The following is a 15,310-nucleotide window of genomic DNA, read 5'->3' as shown; positions in this document are numbered from 1 at the left end:
TGAAATACTAGCTAAGTACAAACCACACATGTATACTAACCTCTTTAAAAATCTATTTCATAGTTTTTCAATTTACATACTTCGTATATATCCATTAAATTCTTACTACTATTTTTAAGTGCATGCATATTTCTTACAATTGATATTATACGTTTTTTCTACACAGTCAACTTGTTTGAAATACTGATTTTTAAAAAAATGAAAAAATAAATAAAGCAAAGACATTGGCACACATGTAGATTATGTCATGAATCTCTAAAGGGCATAAAGACAGCTACATTGATCATTTAATGCTTCATATTAATAAATAAAAGATTACAAAGAGAGTTTGTGTTTTCACACAAAACTGAAACGTGGCACCGGAAGGGTCCAACCGCTGGTCATCTGTCTGGTAAGTAACGAGTCAATCTATGTGTAAACTGAGAAATAAAATAAAAAGGAAATAACTCTGCCTTCTTCTGTTACAACGCCGTTGTGTTCATAGACATTAAAAAGTTTATTAGTAGCCTTAAAGACGTGGGTTTCAATATTTTTCGCACGAATATAGGGAAGATATAAACTCAAATTAAATACCACAATTACAATTTTACCTTCCTCCTACAAAACTGTCGTGTGCGGAACGAAATTGTTTGTATTGTCTGAGTGACGGACGTTGCTATTATGTTCCTCTGTTATACAATGTTTGTCTGCTTTATATATTTCGGTTGTTCCTTCAGAGTTACAGATGTTTGTAAAAAATATTTTTTTACATGTTACTGGATATTCTTTCAGAGTTAAATAATTTACTTCCTAGTCCAAACCTTCAGCAGGACGACGGGGGATGGGAACTTTATTTTTTTTTAGGGTCTTAAGTTTGTTTTAGGGCTACAATACATACACTACGGTCTAAGTTTTATCAAGATTGGTCAAGCGGTTTTGATTTCTATTCGTCACATACATACATACATACATACATACATACATACATACATACATACATACATACATACATACATACATACATTCTACTTTATAGTATAGAACTATAGATATATAGAATCTAGAGCTAGAATAGATCTAGAATATTGAATATATCTAGAGCTAGAATAGATCTAGAATATAGGCCTATCTAGAATCTAGAGCTAGAATAGATCTACTTTTCTAGACTAGGTCTAGATCTCGAATCTAGACTAGGTCTAAACTACTCTAAACCTAGAATCAAGACTAGGTCTAGATCTCGAATCTTGACTAGGTCTAGATCAAGATCTAGATATAATCTAGAATCCAGGCTATATCTAGAATCTAGACTAGAATATAGACTAGACCTAGAATCTAGATATAGGCCTATAATCTAGATCTAGAATAGAATTCGTATGACTTTACACGTTTAATCTTAAAATTACTAGACCTATAGTTAGGTCAATATTATGATCAGGATTAGGCCTAAATCTAGTAGGCCTGCTACTGGATGATGATGCACTAGGCTGTTCGCATCATAAACACATATTAATGTGATACTACCATGGGCGTAGCCAGGGGGGAGGGTTCTTGGGGGTTCAACCCCCCCCCCCCGAAATGAAATCTCCCCCCCCCCTTGCCTAAGGGGGGGGGGGGGACGGAATTAAGTGACTGATTTTTGCTTTCATTTTGTTTATTTTAGGTGAGATTTTAATACTAAATCATCACTTACCACAGCACAGCCGAGGCAGTTTTGAGTTAAAAAGCCTCTAACAGGGGGTTTTGAGTTTAAATCCCCCTACCAGGGGGTTTTGAGATTTAAAAAAACCCTATCAGGGGGTTTTGAGATACAAATCCGTCTACCAGGGGGCTTTGAGTTTAAAACCCCCTACAGAGGGTTTTGAATTTTAAACCCCCTACCAGAGGTTTTTGCAGTTAAATCCCCCTTTTCTATAAAACAAAACAAAAAAAAAATGCAAACAACAATCCCCAAATTCCAACAGCACAGTTGAGGAAGATTTTGATTTAAACCCCCCTCCAAAATTTACCATAAACCCCATCTTCAATATAAAAAAAGCAAATTACACACTCAAAATTCTATGAGCGTAGCCAAAGGGGTTTTGAGTTTAAATCCCCCTCCTCCAGATGGCTTTTTCTTTAAAGTTTAAAACCCCTCCAGATGGTTTTGATTTTAAAATTCCCATACAGAGCGTTTAGAGTTGAAAACCTCTCTCTTCAATATTATTTTAAAGCAAACTACAGTCACCAAATTCTATCATCGTAGCTAAATGGGGTTTTGAATTAAAAACAAAACAAAAAAAACCCAGAGATTTCTTAGTTTAAAACCCCTCAACAGATGATTTGACGAAAAAACTTTCCTTTTCGATATAAAATCTAAAGCGAAATACAGGCATGTAATTCCAAGAGCGTAGTCAAGAAAGGTTACAAATTTCTACCAGTGGCTTGGGCTCCATTAATAAAGTGTGAATAGTCTTCTGCCGAAATTGAAAATCATTAAATGTGTCTCAACAAAGATGGCTAAGACAGATTTTAGGAGTCAGTCATAGAGATCGAGTCTAAATCAAAGAAATCATATGCCGAACTGGGAGTCGAATCCTTAGTAAGGTTGTGACAGAGCGTCGCATGAGGTTTTGCGGGACATGTTCTCACACAAAATGAATTACGCAAAATAAGAGTTGCGGAAACAGCTTGCCGGAAAATGCGCCGAACGGCGCGAGAGGGTATAAGTCAGTAAGAATAGCACATTAGGTTTTTGAAATAAAACTTTTTAATACCAAGATAATGCACTGTAGATACCTCAGAATATGCATTTTGTTGGCTTTCAATACCAGAAATAGTGCTCGGCGGCGGGGCTTCGCCCCGCGCTGAGGGAGCACTGCGAACTCCTCCCCCAGACCCCCTTGCTAGCAAAAAGATTTTTTATGTACACACACACACACACATATATATATATATATATAATTTTTTCCGGGGATTCCCCCCCCCCCCAATCCCCCCCGCCCCCAAAACCCTCCCCGAAAAAAAATCCTGGCTACGCCCATGGATAATACTGTTTACATTATAAATAAATCTGCACCCCCAATCTGTAAGAAGATAAACTATTTCCTTAATAATTTATAGATGTAAATTTTGCTCAAATTGTTTAATACGTTTAAATCTTAATCTAGATATCGCCTCTATTGAGTCTAATTTAGATTGTTGTTAAGTGTATCATAAAGATATGTCCAAACTACGCGCAATAAAAGTAGTTAGGTTTTTTTTTATAACTTTCGACTAAAACGCACTTCATATTAACATTATTTTTTAAAACAAAATTTAAATTAGTATTGTATCGTATGAGTTAGTTAATAAATGGAAAGTCTATTTTATAATGATCCATTGATACTTTTCTACTGTGACCTAAAATGCAAATTTTTGTACCAATGCGCAAATCTATGAATGAAGCTTGATTTATTAATGATCAAGTTTGTGACCTTTTTAAAACACGTAACTCCCCTGAAGTTTTTCATTGAAAAGTGGTGTATTTTTTTTTTTGAAAAATTTGCTTGCATAGATAATTTTAAAAAATTAGATGATTCACTTTCGGAAAAGAAAAAAGTAGCTGGTGCATCAGAACTTTGAAAGATCTAAAATATCATGATGTCCGATTTTCATTTTCTCTTTTAGTTTCTGAGATCTAAACGGAACGGACGGACGGACAGACAGGCCACACAAAACTAGTAGCGTCTTTTCTTCTTTCGGGGGCCGCTAAATATATAACTTATCAAACTTTCTTTATTCTGTACACCAGCTACAACGAAACACTAATTGTTTATTACAAAGCCTATATCAACTCTGTCTGTCTGACTGTCTGTCTGTCTAGTAAGAGTTTGACACGTTATTTCTCCCACGCCCAATCTCTGATCAAGATGAAATTTTATACAATTACTTTTTGTACATGACAAAAAATGAACCAATAAAAAAAATTTAACTAATTGGTTAATCAACTTTTGTTTATTAATTATTTTGTGTTGAATAGAACAAGGGAATGAAATCGTACTTGAGAGATGTGGTGGTAAAAACTGAATTAGTCCCCTTGAGGAGGATTGAGCCCTGAGTGAACATGTTTTTTTTTATGCATTTGAAAAACGATCACGGTAACATTTATTCAGATACCCCTTTCTTCCTAACTCTAACCCACTTCTTCTCCCCCCCCCCCCCATTTTTCGAACAGTTTCAGACAGATAATTTACATCTGTTGCACTGTGAAAGCTAAAAGCATGAAAAGATTTATATGGGCTGGATATAATTAAACTTTTGATCGATAGTACCGTATATAAATCAATGTTATGAAATTTGTCACAAGTTTAATTTTTTTAATACCACAGCCCTCTCAGTAAACATTTGAATGAAAGTTCTATGCTTTTAAAATATTTTTTTTTATTTGTTTCCTATAGCCCTGTATAAAGACTCATATCCATATTAACATTTAGGGGGGAGGGGGGTTAAAATCAATCAGATCTAGTTTACAGATTAAGATCACGTACATTAATCCATCCATCCATCCCAGTGGCGCTACAGCCCATGGAGGGCTCTGGCCTGCTTTAACACATCCTTCCATTCAGATCTCTCCTGGGCCTTTCGTCTCCACGCCCTAACCCCAAGCTGCTTCAGATCTGCTTCCACGTCATCTATCCATCGCATTCGGGGTCTGCCTTTGGGTCGCCTGCCTTTTGGTTTTAGCCTGTATACGATTTTCGCCCCTCTGTTGTCTGACATTCTTTCAAGGTGACCTGCCCAACGTAGTCTGTTCTTTTTTATTTCGTTCACTATTGGTGGGTCTTCATATAATTGATATAACTCATGGTTAGTGCGTGTCCTCCACCCTGTTTCATCCTGTATGGCACCATAGATTTTCCTAAGAATTTTTCTTTCCCAAGTGTTAAGTAAATTTTCAGATGTCTTTGTCAGTGTCCAGGTCTCACTTCCATACATTGCTGCTAGTCTTATCTTATCTTATCTTATATAATACAGACGTTACTTCAAAAAAGAAGATGATTACGTCCTACGCGTCATGCATTTAGTCATGCATATTAACAAATGACTTAAATTCTGCCAAGTCACTGGTTTTCCTGGCTAGCTCAGGCAACCCATTCCATGCTCTAATAGCACTAGGGAAGAAGGAGTATTTGTACAAATTTGTCCTAGCATATGGGACGAGGAATGTGCCTTTATCTTTGTGTCTTTCAGAGTATTTTATTAAATTTTGTTTTTGTATTTGAAGATTATGGTTCAGTGTTTTATGTATTATTGCTACTTTACTTTTGAGCCTTCTGTCCTGAAGGCTTTCTAAATTTAGTGATTTTACTAAAGGTGTTACTCTAGTCAAATGTGAATATTCGTTTGTTATGAATCGCACTGCTCTATTTTGTGTCTGTTCTAGTTTCTTAATGTTTTCGTGAGTTGAGAGGTTGAGTTGAGTTGGTCTTATTATGGTTTTGTATATTATTTTCTTGGTTTTTCTTGAAATCGTTTTGCTCTTAAGTAAATGGTGGGTGCTATAAAATGACATGTTGCCTGCTGCTATTCTTTCCTTTATTTATGTTAGTAGGTCATTTTTTTTTTAATAAAATACCCGGGGTGGACCAAAATCAAACCTGCTGCCTTGCAGGAAGTGGAGGGATCCACAAAGGCTAGGGCACCTTACCCGAAAACAAAGGCAGCTATCCAGAGAGCTGAAAGGGGCAGCCCCCCCCCCAGATGGTTATGCACAGGGCTAACAACTCTGTCATATAAAAAATACTGTTACGAAAGCTAATACACGTACATTAATACATGCATTAAAAGGTTAATTTCGTCCCTTTCAGACCTTGCGATCTATGGGGGCAGACGATGTTAAGGTCATCTGTTTCTTTGGCCAACGGTTAACGAGCAGGGTGTTATGTGGCCAGCACAACGACCAACCGCCTTTACTTTCTCCAACTAAAGTCAGGTACCCATTAGAGCTGGGTGGACTCGGGGGCGCACTAAAAATCCAGAAATTCAAAATCCCAGTCTTCACCGAGATTCGAACCCAGGACCTCAGGTTCGGAAGCAAAGCGCTTAACCATTCGATCACCGCGCCCTCAACGCATGCATTGGTTTGTTAAATACTTTAAACTAAACTAGTTCTCCGAAATGATTGTTTAAAAAAGTGAAAGATAATGTCGATTCAAATTGAAGATACAAATTTCACTTTACATGATAGATTTTTCCAACTACCTATAAAGAGAGCTGTTTGTTTAGACCACTATAACTTGTTTATGAACCTTTTAAAGAATTCTATCTTTTTCATGTACATGTATTTTACATTAAAATTAAATTTTTAAATTTACATTAAATACAAGCCGGACATATTAAAACTACTTTGAAATGAATTATTCTTTACAAAAAATACGATATCCTGAAAGGGGTGCTTAAGACACTCCAGGTCGATCCCTCCACTCCCCGCGTAGACCTTTTGTTCTCTTCGTGTCACCCGATCATTGAGAGTGTCTTATTGAGCAAGCACTTCAGACTACAGGATTAGATCTAGAACTTAATCTACTTTATTCCGACTGGAGTCAAGATAAGATTTCAGCTGGATCCTTCAAAAACTAGTGCACCACAAATATTAAATACAAACACTAGAAGTGACCGCAGTCACGGTGTGCCCGCATTTCTTTGGTGGGTCTCCTTTATATCTAGTAGATCTCATTTTTTAGTCATCGCAAAGGTAAATAATAAAGTTTGTAATAAATCTAGACCAGTGGTCCCCAAACTGTGTTCCGTGGAACCCTAGTGTCCCGCGAGGCCTGAATAGGTGTTCCGCGAACTACTGGAATATATAACTATTAGGCCATCACGTAAATGAATCTCTCTAAAAAAATTAGCAAAGTGTTCCCCTAAATACTCAGAAAGTTTGGGAATCCCTGATTAGACCAACAACAATAAATCTGTGCTGTTATTAATAGTTTTACCAATTTTTTTTTGTTTTTGTTTTTTTGTTAATGTTTTAGCTTTCTCACTACGCTATGATCCTATCACTTATCTGGACCAGTTGAGAAAATGGGTGAGAGGGGGGTACAAAAGGATGTCTGGGAAAATTTTACCGTAATCGCTTTTTAAAAGCGTTTATATAAAAAGGGGGTATGCGACCTGAATTCGAACTCATGACTCAAGTCTCCTCAAGCCGACATTTTAACCACTCTGTTGGTGAGGTGTGTGAGAAAATTGAATATTGTATAATTTTCTATTGTTTATTCAAACTTACTTTAAGGGATGACCTAAAAAGGGGAATAATTCAGTTTATATAACCTCTTCCGTTAAATACAATTTCTTTCCCTTGTTCGAGATACCAAAAAATATAATTAATTACCAATAGTTAATTAACTAATTGGTTGAAAAAAATATTTATTTTTGTGTTGTCAAGTAAATGAAATAATTTTGCAAAATTTCAACTTGATCCGAGGATGGGTATCGGAGAAATAACGTGTACCAACATTATACTAGACAGACAGAGTGAGTTTTTATAAGCTTTGTAAAGAGAGGTTAGGCTTGATTAGACTCTAGATCTCCTAACCTTCTTTCTATCAAGTTTCTTTTAGATAAACGTTTTTTTTCTTTAATATGCTTAATAATGACGATATCGTTCCAACCTGTTTGCTACTTAGCGCCTACTCTACTGTAAATATTTGTAATAAATATTAAGTCTATATAGTGTTGTTTTTTTTAAAGTGGATTTTAAATTCAAATTTCTTAGATTTCTCGAGTTCCAAGACGACACGGAGTTTCACTCAACAGGGTGTCTCTGGGAGAATGTTTGAATATCCTACTGCTTCTAGCAGACACAGCACAGCACGAGTCGCACCTCGAATAAATACATTTTAGTCTCAACTAGGATTCGGATTTGATCCAGTCATATAACCTACTGTGGTGGAATAAGTCCGTCGATCGGTCCGTTTGCACTTCCCGATGGGGACGATGGCCTGAGACTTCTGGGATAAAGTCTTAGAGCCACAACGTGGTAAATATTTGGTTGATGTTATATAGGCACATAGACAGACACAAGCAAAACGCAAAGCTTAATGATTTTGTGGAAAAACAAATATTTAATAAAGATAAATAAAGATTAATTAAGAAGAAATACAATCAGTGAGTGAGGGGGGGGGGGTGGGATGTACAGGAAGATTTAGGATTTTATGATAACGTTTAAGATAATATCATCACTGGGATGTTGCTTATAACGATTCGTGTATGGTTTGCTTATTCGGCTGTCTCTCACTTATCTGTATTCAAGTTTCTCCTTCGGGGTGGGGTAAGTTGAAGCTCCGCTGTGTTGTAGCCAGTTGCTGGTGCCCTGCGAGTAGGCAGGCACTTGTGTGATGAATATGAGGATGCCACGCGGTGGACTTACTCCTGCGGTAGTTGCAGACCGGTTCTGGGACTTCAGCCTGGAATGCCTTCAGTTCTGGTCGAGGGTGATGAGTGACTCACCCTCAAAGGGAATGTGTGGAGAACTGCTGAGGACTACCTTCAGGCAACAAAACACGCCAGCCCTGATGTAGGAGGCTTTGAGATGAGATATGAGAGGAGCCTGAATTATTAAACCATACAGGCTGGTTGGCGAGGGGCGCGTCCTTTGTAGGAGCGTCTCCCTCAGACTAACTAAGATACATGTTAACGACATTTCACTAGGTATGGTAATAATTGCTGTACAAATGATATAATAACAATATCACGAATACACATATAAATGTACAAGGTAGGGGCATAAATGAGGAGGGAAACAGGGGGACCGTATTACAGGGTTGTAGCCCCTGTGACCTCATTGACCCACAGGTAAACAAGTCCGCGGTCACTCGTGACCGGGGGACCGTGACAAGAAGAACGGAGGGGGGGGGGGGGGAAGGGCACATAACTATGCCGACCAACAAGCCGAAAATAGTGGGGTAGGAACACGAGACTGATTCTCGGGCCTAAGGATGCATGGTAACAGCACAGTATGTGCATAGCAGAAACAAGCATAATTATAATGTATATATAAAATATGTATATATATATATATATATATATATATATATATATATTTATATATGTACGTATATACAGGTACATATGCACAGGTAAGGAAATGATCTAGACGTGAGTAGGTCCAGATGAATATGGATATGAATAAATAACAAATGCATAAGTAGACATTAGGATTAACTAAATTGTAAGGTGGATGTCCACCGTTGGGAATACAGTCAACATTGACGAGTTATTAAGGAGCACATATTCATAGAGATTTACAAATATAATATTTGGAAGCAAACAAGTATTAACATGGTAATGATACATGAACATAAATGATACAGGCGAAGACACTAAATAATAACGATAAAGTTTTTCCAACTCACCCGCTTTGCCTTACACAAGTTCCCAAATGAATCGTTGACTTGAGTCTTCTGACTTCTCAGTGATTCTGATCTAGAATGGCATTAACCTGAAACTTTCGTCTCCGGCTTATATAGGTTCCCGAGCGGTATGTTAAGAGTAGTGACGATCCAATGGCCAGCGAGTCTTTTGAGCTTAGAATTGTTAAATTGGACAAATCTTTTCATTTGGGGCTAACTTACCTGACTTCTTTAACCCGCGACCCGGTGGGGGGGGGGGGGGCGAAGGAGGATGGAGCGGAACCATGCAACAATTATCAGGCTGGACCATCGCTCGATGGTACAGCGGACGGGAACGATTTGAATAGCCCTGGGCGTTAGGAGCGTCGACTCAAAGGGATGTACGTGGACACCAAATTATAATGTCCCTGGACTTGATAATGTATCGATATGCATCCTTAGAGTGAACTCTATATCTTAATAAGAAATATACTCCTTCTTCCCTAGTGCTATTAGAGCATGGAATGGGTTGCCTGAGCTAGCCAGGAAAACCAGTGACTTGGCAGAATTTAAGTCATTGATTAATATGCATGACTAAATGCATGACGCGTAGGACATAATCATCTTCTTTTTTGAAGTAACGTTTGTATTATATAAGATAAAGATAAGATATAGCGTCTTTTTAAATCAGCAATTATGTATGCCCTAAAAAGATGAAGCCTACAAGTAGCACTGTCTACATTCTACATTTTATTTTCGGAAAATGTGTTTGATTAAAAGAGTATTACACTGTAATGTCTGTGAAAGACTTTTTTGTTTAAACACGACGCTCAGAGGGCCTGTTAATAAAAATAATAATAATAACATAACAAGAATATTATAAAACCTTTAATAACTTGATATGTGCCATAGTGACTTCGATCAGGCATTTCGGTGGTCCTACCGGTCCATTTGGGTACTAGTAGCCAGTCCGCCCCTGCACTTAATACACATTGGTGCTATAATACCATAACCTACGCACCGACACTGACCATTGGGAAGACATAGCATTAGACCGCACTAGTTGGAGAGAGACGGTGACCTAGAAAGCTATAGACAGCTGGAAAACAAGGGCCTCAGCTCTTGAAGAAGAGCGTGCCACACGGAAAATGGCCAGTTCCTCTACCACCAAAGCGAAAGTGATTTTGACCTGCAATATATGTGGACGGGAGTGTCTCTTCAAAATAGGGCTCCACAGCCATATGAAAAAGTGTTCGAGATGAACCATAGTCATTTTACGACTGAAGGAGGCCAATGATGATGATGATGTATATATGTATGTATGCAGGGTCGCCGCTACCTATTGTGCAATGTGTGCATTGCACGCAGGCAGCCGACTTTAGTGTGCGGCCAAATCATTATTCCAAGGTTACTTTTTAAAAAATTTAGTTAATTTTTTTTTAATTACTGAAATAATTTGCATAAATTCTAATTATTCCATTATCCTTTGAAAATATAAAAGATATTCGTGCATAAAAAGTTATTTTGGAAACTAGAACACAAAGTAGAGCAGCGCACCAGGGATTCCCATAGGTTTTTATACAAACACCTACTCATTTCTGGCCTTGAATTTTTGCTGGTTGTTTGTCATATTTTATTTTTGGGTTGAATAGCCCGCACTGTAAGTAGATCTATTACCGGTAATTAAAAAGTCAATTTTAAAAACATTTTCACTGGGGTGGGGGGCTTGTTCATCTCATGTGGCTTGGGGGGGGGGGGGGGGCGACGTCCTGACACAGTAGGATGTTGTGGAGTGTGTGTGTGTTTCCTTAGTGACGGTGAGAAGAGGTTAAGCGATTGGTTGGTGGTTATGCAGTGTCAATGATGAAAGTAACGTATCTAGTGCAAATGTGAGACGATCTTAAGACATAAAAAGTAAAGTCTTAATTTTAGTTGTGAGCTAGATTTAGTTTAAATACCAGTTTGTTTCATTACTATTAGATTTATTTCTCATCTCAAATAAAATCGTGAATACTAACAGTTAGGCTTATTTTGAGTTTTGATTTCACAAAGAAGTTTGTACAAGTTATGCAAAGTTTATTTATTGACAAATTTAAAACGCCTTCATCGGTTCAGTTGTACTAGCCGTTTGGAGCTACAAGCCAACAACCCACCAACACCATGGGAGGGGAGGGGGCGTCGAAAAAAAAGAAATTTTTACAACGATTAAAAACTATGTAGGCAACACAATTTCCGAAACGAAACAACAACGTTTCAATGCACTTTCATGACGTAACTCTGGATTCTATGCACAGTGTTGGATTAACATCAATGACAAATAAAACCTAAAAACTGTGACTAAGTTTCTTTTCTTTTTATTACATTATTTAAACAACTCACTGTGGAATCCAAAATCGCTCTTCTGGGCTCCAGATGTTGTTATCTAGGGGAGTCACCACCCGGGAATGTGAGAAACACTGCCTTAACCTGTATTTTAAATCATTGTATAAGTGACTTGTACTTGGGATTATTTACTTTGTATGAGACTCAAGAAAATATTCAGCGCTGAGTTGCTTCATTTGTTGGATAAATTTATAGGCATTTCCGAATCCGTAAATGTCATATGATTGTGGATACAAAATACAATCGTACTAATAATTATGAAAGTGTACAGGACTTTGAAAAAATTCCACTGTCAATGGCTTTTATATTTCAAGCTTTTTTTTTTTCGGCTTATGCTTTAACTTACAATAAGGAACAAGTGAACCTATCCAAGTCCAGACCATGTAACATTGTTGAACATTCAAAGTTATCTAGAAATTGTAAATAGACCATGATCATTTACTTGTTCATTGTAATATACCCACTGCAGCTCGTGAGTTATAAATTCATTGTCGTAAATACAGGAACATAAGCTAGTAGTCAGAGCAAAATCCGTTTTTAATGTTTATAAAAAGAACCAAGATGTCAGATTTCTGAATGCATGTAGGCCTAAATCCGAAATTGTTCCTAGTGCATAATTCGTAGTCGTACTTAAGGGATACAATAACAGTGCGAATATGAAAGGAAAAAGTGGAATAGTCTACAAAAAATACATTTAAATCAAAGGGCACTTTTGGAAGTGTCCTGTTCAGTCTTAATGGAATTATTTTTTTCTAGAAAAAAAATGGGTGGGGGCATTTTTTTTATTTCGCACTCAGGCGGCAACAACCCTCGCGGCGGCCCTGTATGTATGTATGTATGTAAGTATGTATGTATGTATGTATTTATGTATGTATGTATGTATGTATGTATGTATGTATGTATGTATGTATGTATGTATGTATGTACTTGCGTATGCATGTGTGTATGTGTGTATGTATGTCCTGAATAAAAATCGAAACCGTTTGACCGATCTTGAAAAAACATGGCATAAATGTTACAAAGACCTTGGCTGAAGCCGTAGTGTATGTTTAATGTCACTCCCACAACCAGAGGGCTCTAAAAATAGACAAAAGGTACCTAATTATATCTCTATTAAAGGACGAAACGTTTTAACAAATCGGGTAAACCCGTTTTCACAGTATTTTATATTTGATAGACAGATATTACCCGCTGGCCGCGGGTCTTAACTTCCATATTGCTGATGTAGCCACTGATGTAGTGCATTAGAAACAAAGAAAGTAATAATGTTATAAGTAAAGCGAATGCATGAATTCATGAATAAAAAAATATTATGAATGGAGATAAAAATAGCTAATTGACCTGAATTCATTTTTTTAATGAAAACATTGGCTTGTGTATAGATCTATATTTAGAAGCACGCGATATTAAGAATAGAGTTGCACTCATGTAAAAATGCTTTAGAAAAACAAATTTGAATGTTAATTTGATTAAAATATGAAATGAATGGACTATAATTAGTATGTTCATGTGTTAAAGTATAAAACTATCTTTGCGAAGAGAAGTTCTATCATCTTAGAGTTGCATTAGAGTTTAAGACCTAAGAATAGAAAGATGTATAACATTTTGGGTAATGTCTAAGGAAAGAATGTACAGCAGGAATTCTAAATTCTCAGATTTAAAGAACGAATTTATGTGAAAATGTTTTTGAAACACAAATTTTGAAGCTTAATTTTATTTAATAAAGAAGACTATATTTTGTATTTTCATGTGTCAAAGTAAAAAACTATATGTGCAAAGTGTAGTTCTTAAAATTAGATCTAGATCTAAATCCTTTCGATCTTTTCTCATGTCAACATGGTAAACATAGCCTAGAATTATAAGATACAATACTTATATAGAGTTGGTCAACTTTTTTTTTGAGGGTCTTGAGTTTGTTTTAGGGCTACTATACATACACTATGGTCCAAATTAGTACCCAAGGAATATTTCTGTCAAGTTTTATCAAGATTGGTCAAGCGGTTTTGATTTCTATGCGGGACATACATACATACATACATACATACATACATACATACATACATACATACATACATACATACATACATACATACATACATATGCCTTACTTTCTACTTTATAGTGTAGATCACGGAATATATGTATTCAGTCTTTGGCTAATTCCAAGCATTATTTTTGTACAACTAGATCTTTATTTTAGTTAGGGAGTATATTGACTCAGTAATAAAAGATCATTGATCGTATGATTAGGGTCCACATTTCTGTTAAGTTGGCGGTCAGTGTAGTGTTCCTGGTCAGATGACTTTTAGTCGTTAGGGCGATTTGAAAATAAGTGGGGGGTAGGGAGCGGAATGGTTTATGTATGAATGATGGAGGAAAAGATTTAGACTTAACACTTTTCACTGGCAGTGGAGCATTGGTTCGCAAACACTACTTCTCCATCTGACTCTGTTCTGGGCGTATATTTAATACAAGCAGACGACACAACTTTTTTATACAGATAACGGAAGAATAATGAAAAGGGAGAATTATTTCACTATATTTTTTGATAGAGAGAAAGAGTGACGAAGAAAGAGAAAAGTGTGTGTGTGAGAGAGAGACAAGGATAAAGTGGTAAAGTGTGGAACAGAAAGTGAGAAAGGCTGTATCCTTGACATACTGAGAGTGAAGCGAGAAGCGAGAAAGAAAGAGAGCGGAGAAAAGAGAAAGGATATACAGTAAGAAACATTAGAGAGAGAGAGAGAGAAAAGAGAGAGAGAGAAAAGAGAGAGGATATACAGTAAGAAACATTAGAGAGAGAGAGAGAGAGAGAGAGAGAAAAGAGAGAGATAGAAAAGAGAGAGGATATACAGTAAGAAACATTAGAGAGAGAGAGAAAAGAGAGAGAGAGAAAAGAGAGAGGATATACAGTAAGAAACATTAGAGAGAGAGAGAGAGAGAAAAGAGAGAGAGAAAAGAGAGAGGATATACAGTAAGAAACATTAGAGAGAGAGAGAGAGAAAAGAGAGAGGATATACAGTAAGAAACATTAGAGAGAGAGAGAGAGAGAGAGAAAAGAGAGAGAGAGAAAAGAGAGAAGATATACAGTAAGAAACATTAGAGAGAGAGAGAGAGAGAAAAGAGAGAGAGAAAAGAGAGAGGATATACCGTAAGAAACATTTAAGAGAGAGAGAGAGAGAGAAAAGAGAGAGGATATACAGTAAGAAACATTAGAGAGAGAGAGAGAGAGAAAAGAGAGAGAGAGAAAAGAGAGAGGATATACAGTAAGAAACATTAGAGAGAGAGAGAGAGAGAAAAGAGAGAGAGAAAAGAGAGAGGATATACAGTAAGAAACATTAGAGAGAGAGAGAGAGAGAAAAAGAGAGAGAGGTGAGAGGTAAAGCGAGAAAGAGGAGAGAATATAAGAGTGTGAAAGAGGAAAAAGAGAGTGACAAAGAATAAAGGAAGGTGTGAAAGAGAGAGAGACAAAGAGATAGAGAGAGAGAAACATTTTCTGAACAGCGAAGGCAGGTATAGAAAATGACCTTATCTTTTTCATGGTATTATTGATAGTAGGCTACAAGTATTCACTGGAGCAGAACTAGTGCTAGAGTAAC

The sequence above is a fragment of the Biomphalaria glabrata genome, chromosome 9, assembly GCF_947242115.1.
Source record: "Biomphalaria glabrata chromosome 9, xgBioGlab47.1, whole genome shotgun sequence".
In the NCBI taxonomy this organism is placed as follows: Eukaryota; Metazoa; Mollusca; class Gastropoda; family Planorbidae; genus Biomphalaria; species Biomphalaria glabrata.
This window is presented reverse-complemented; position numbering follows the sequence as displayed.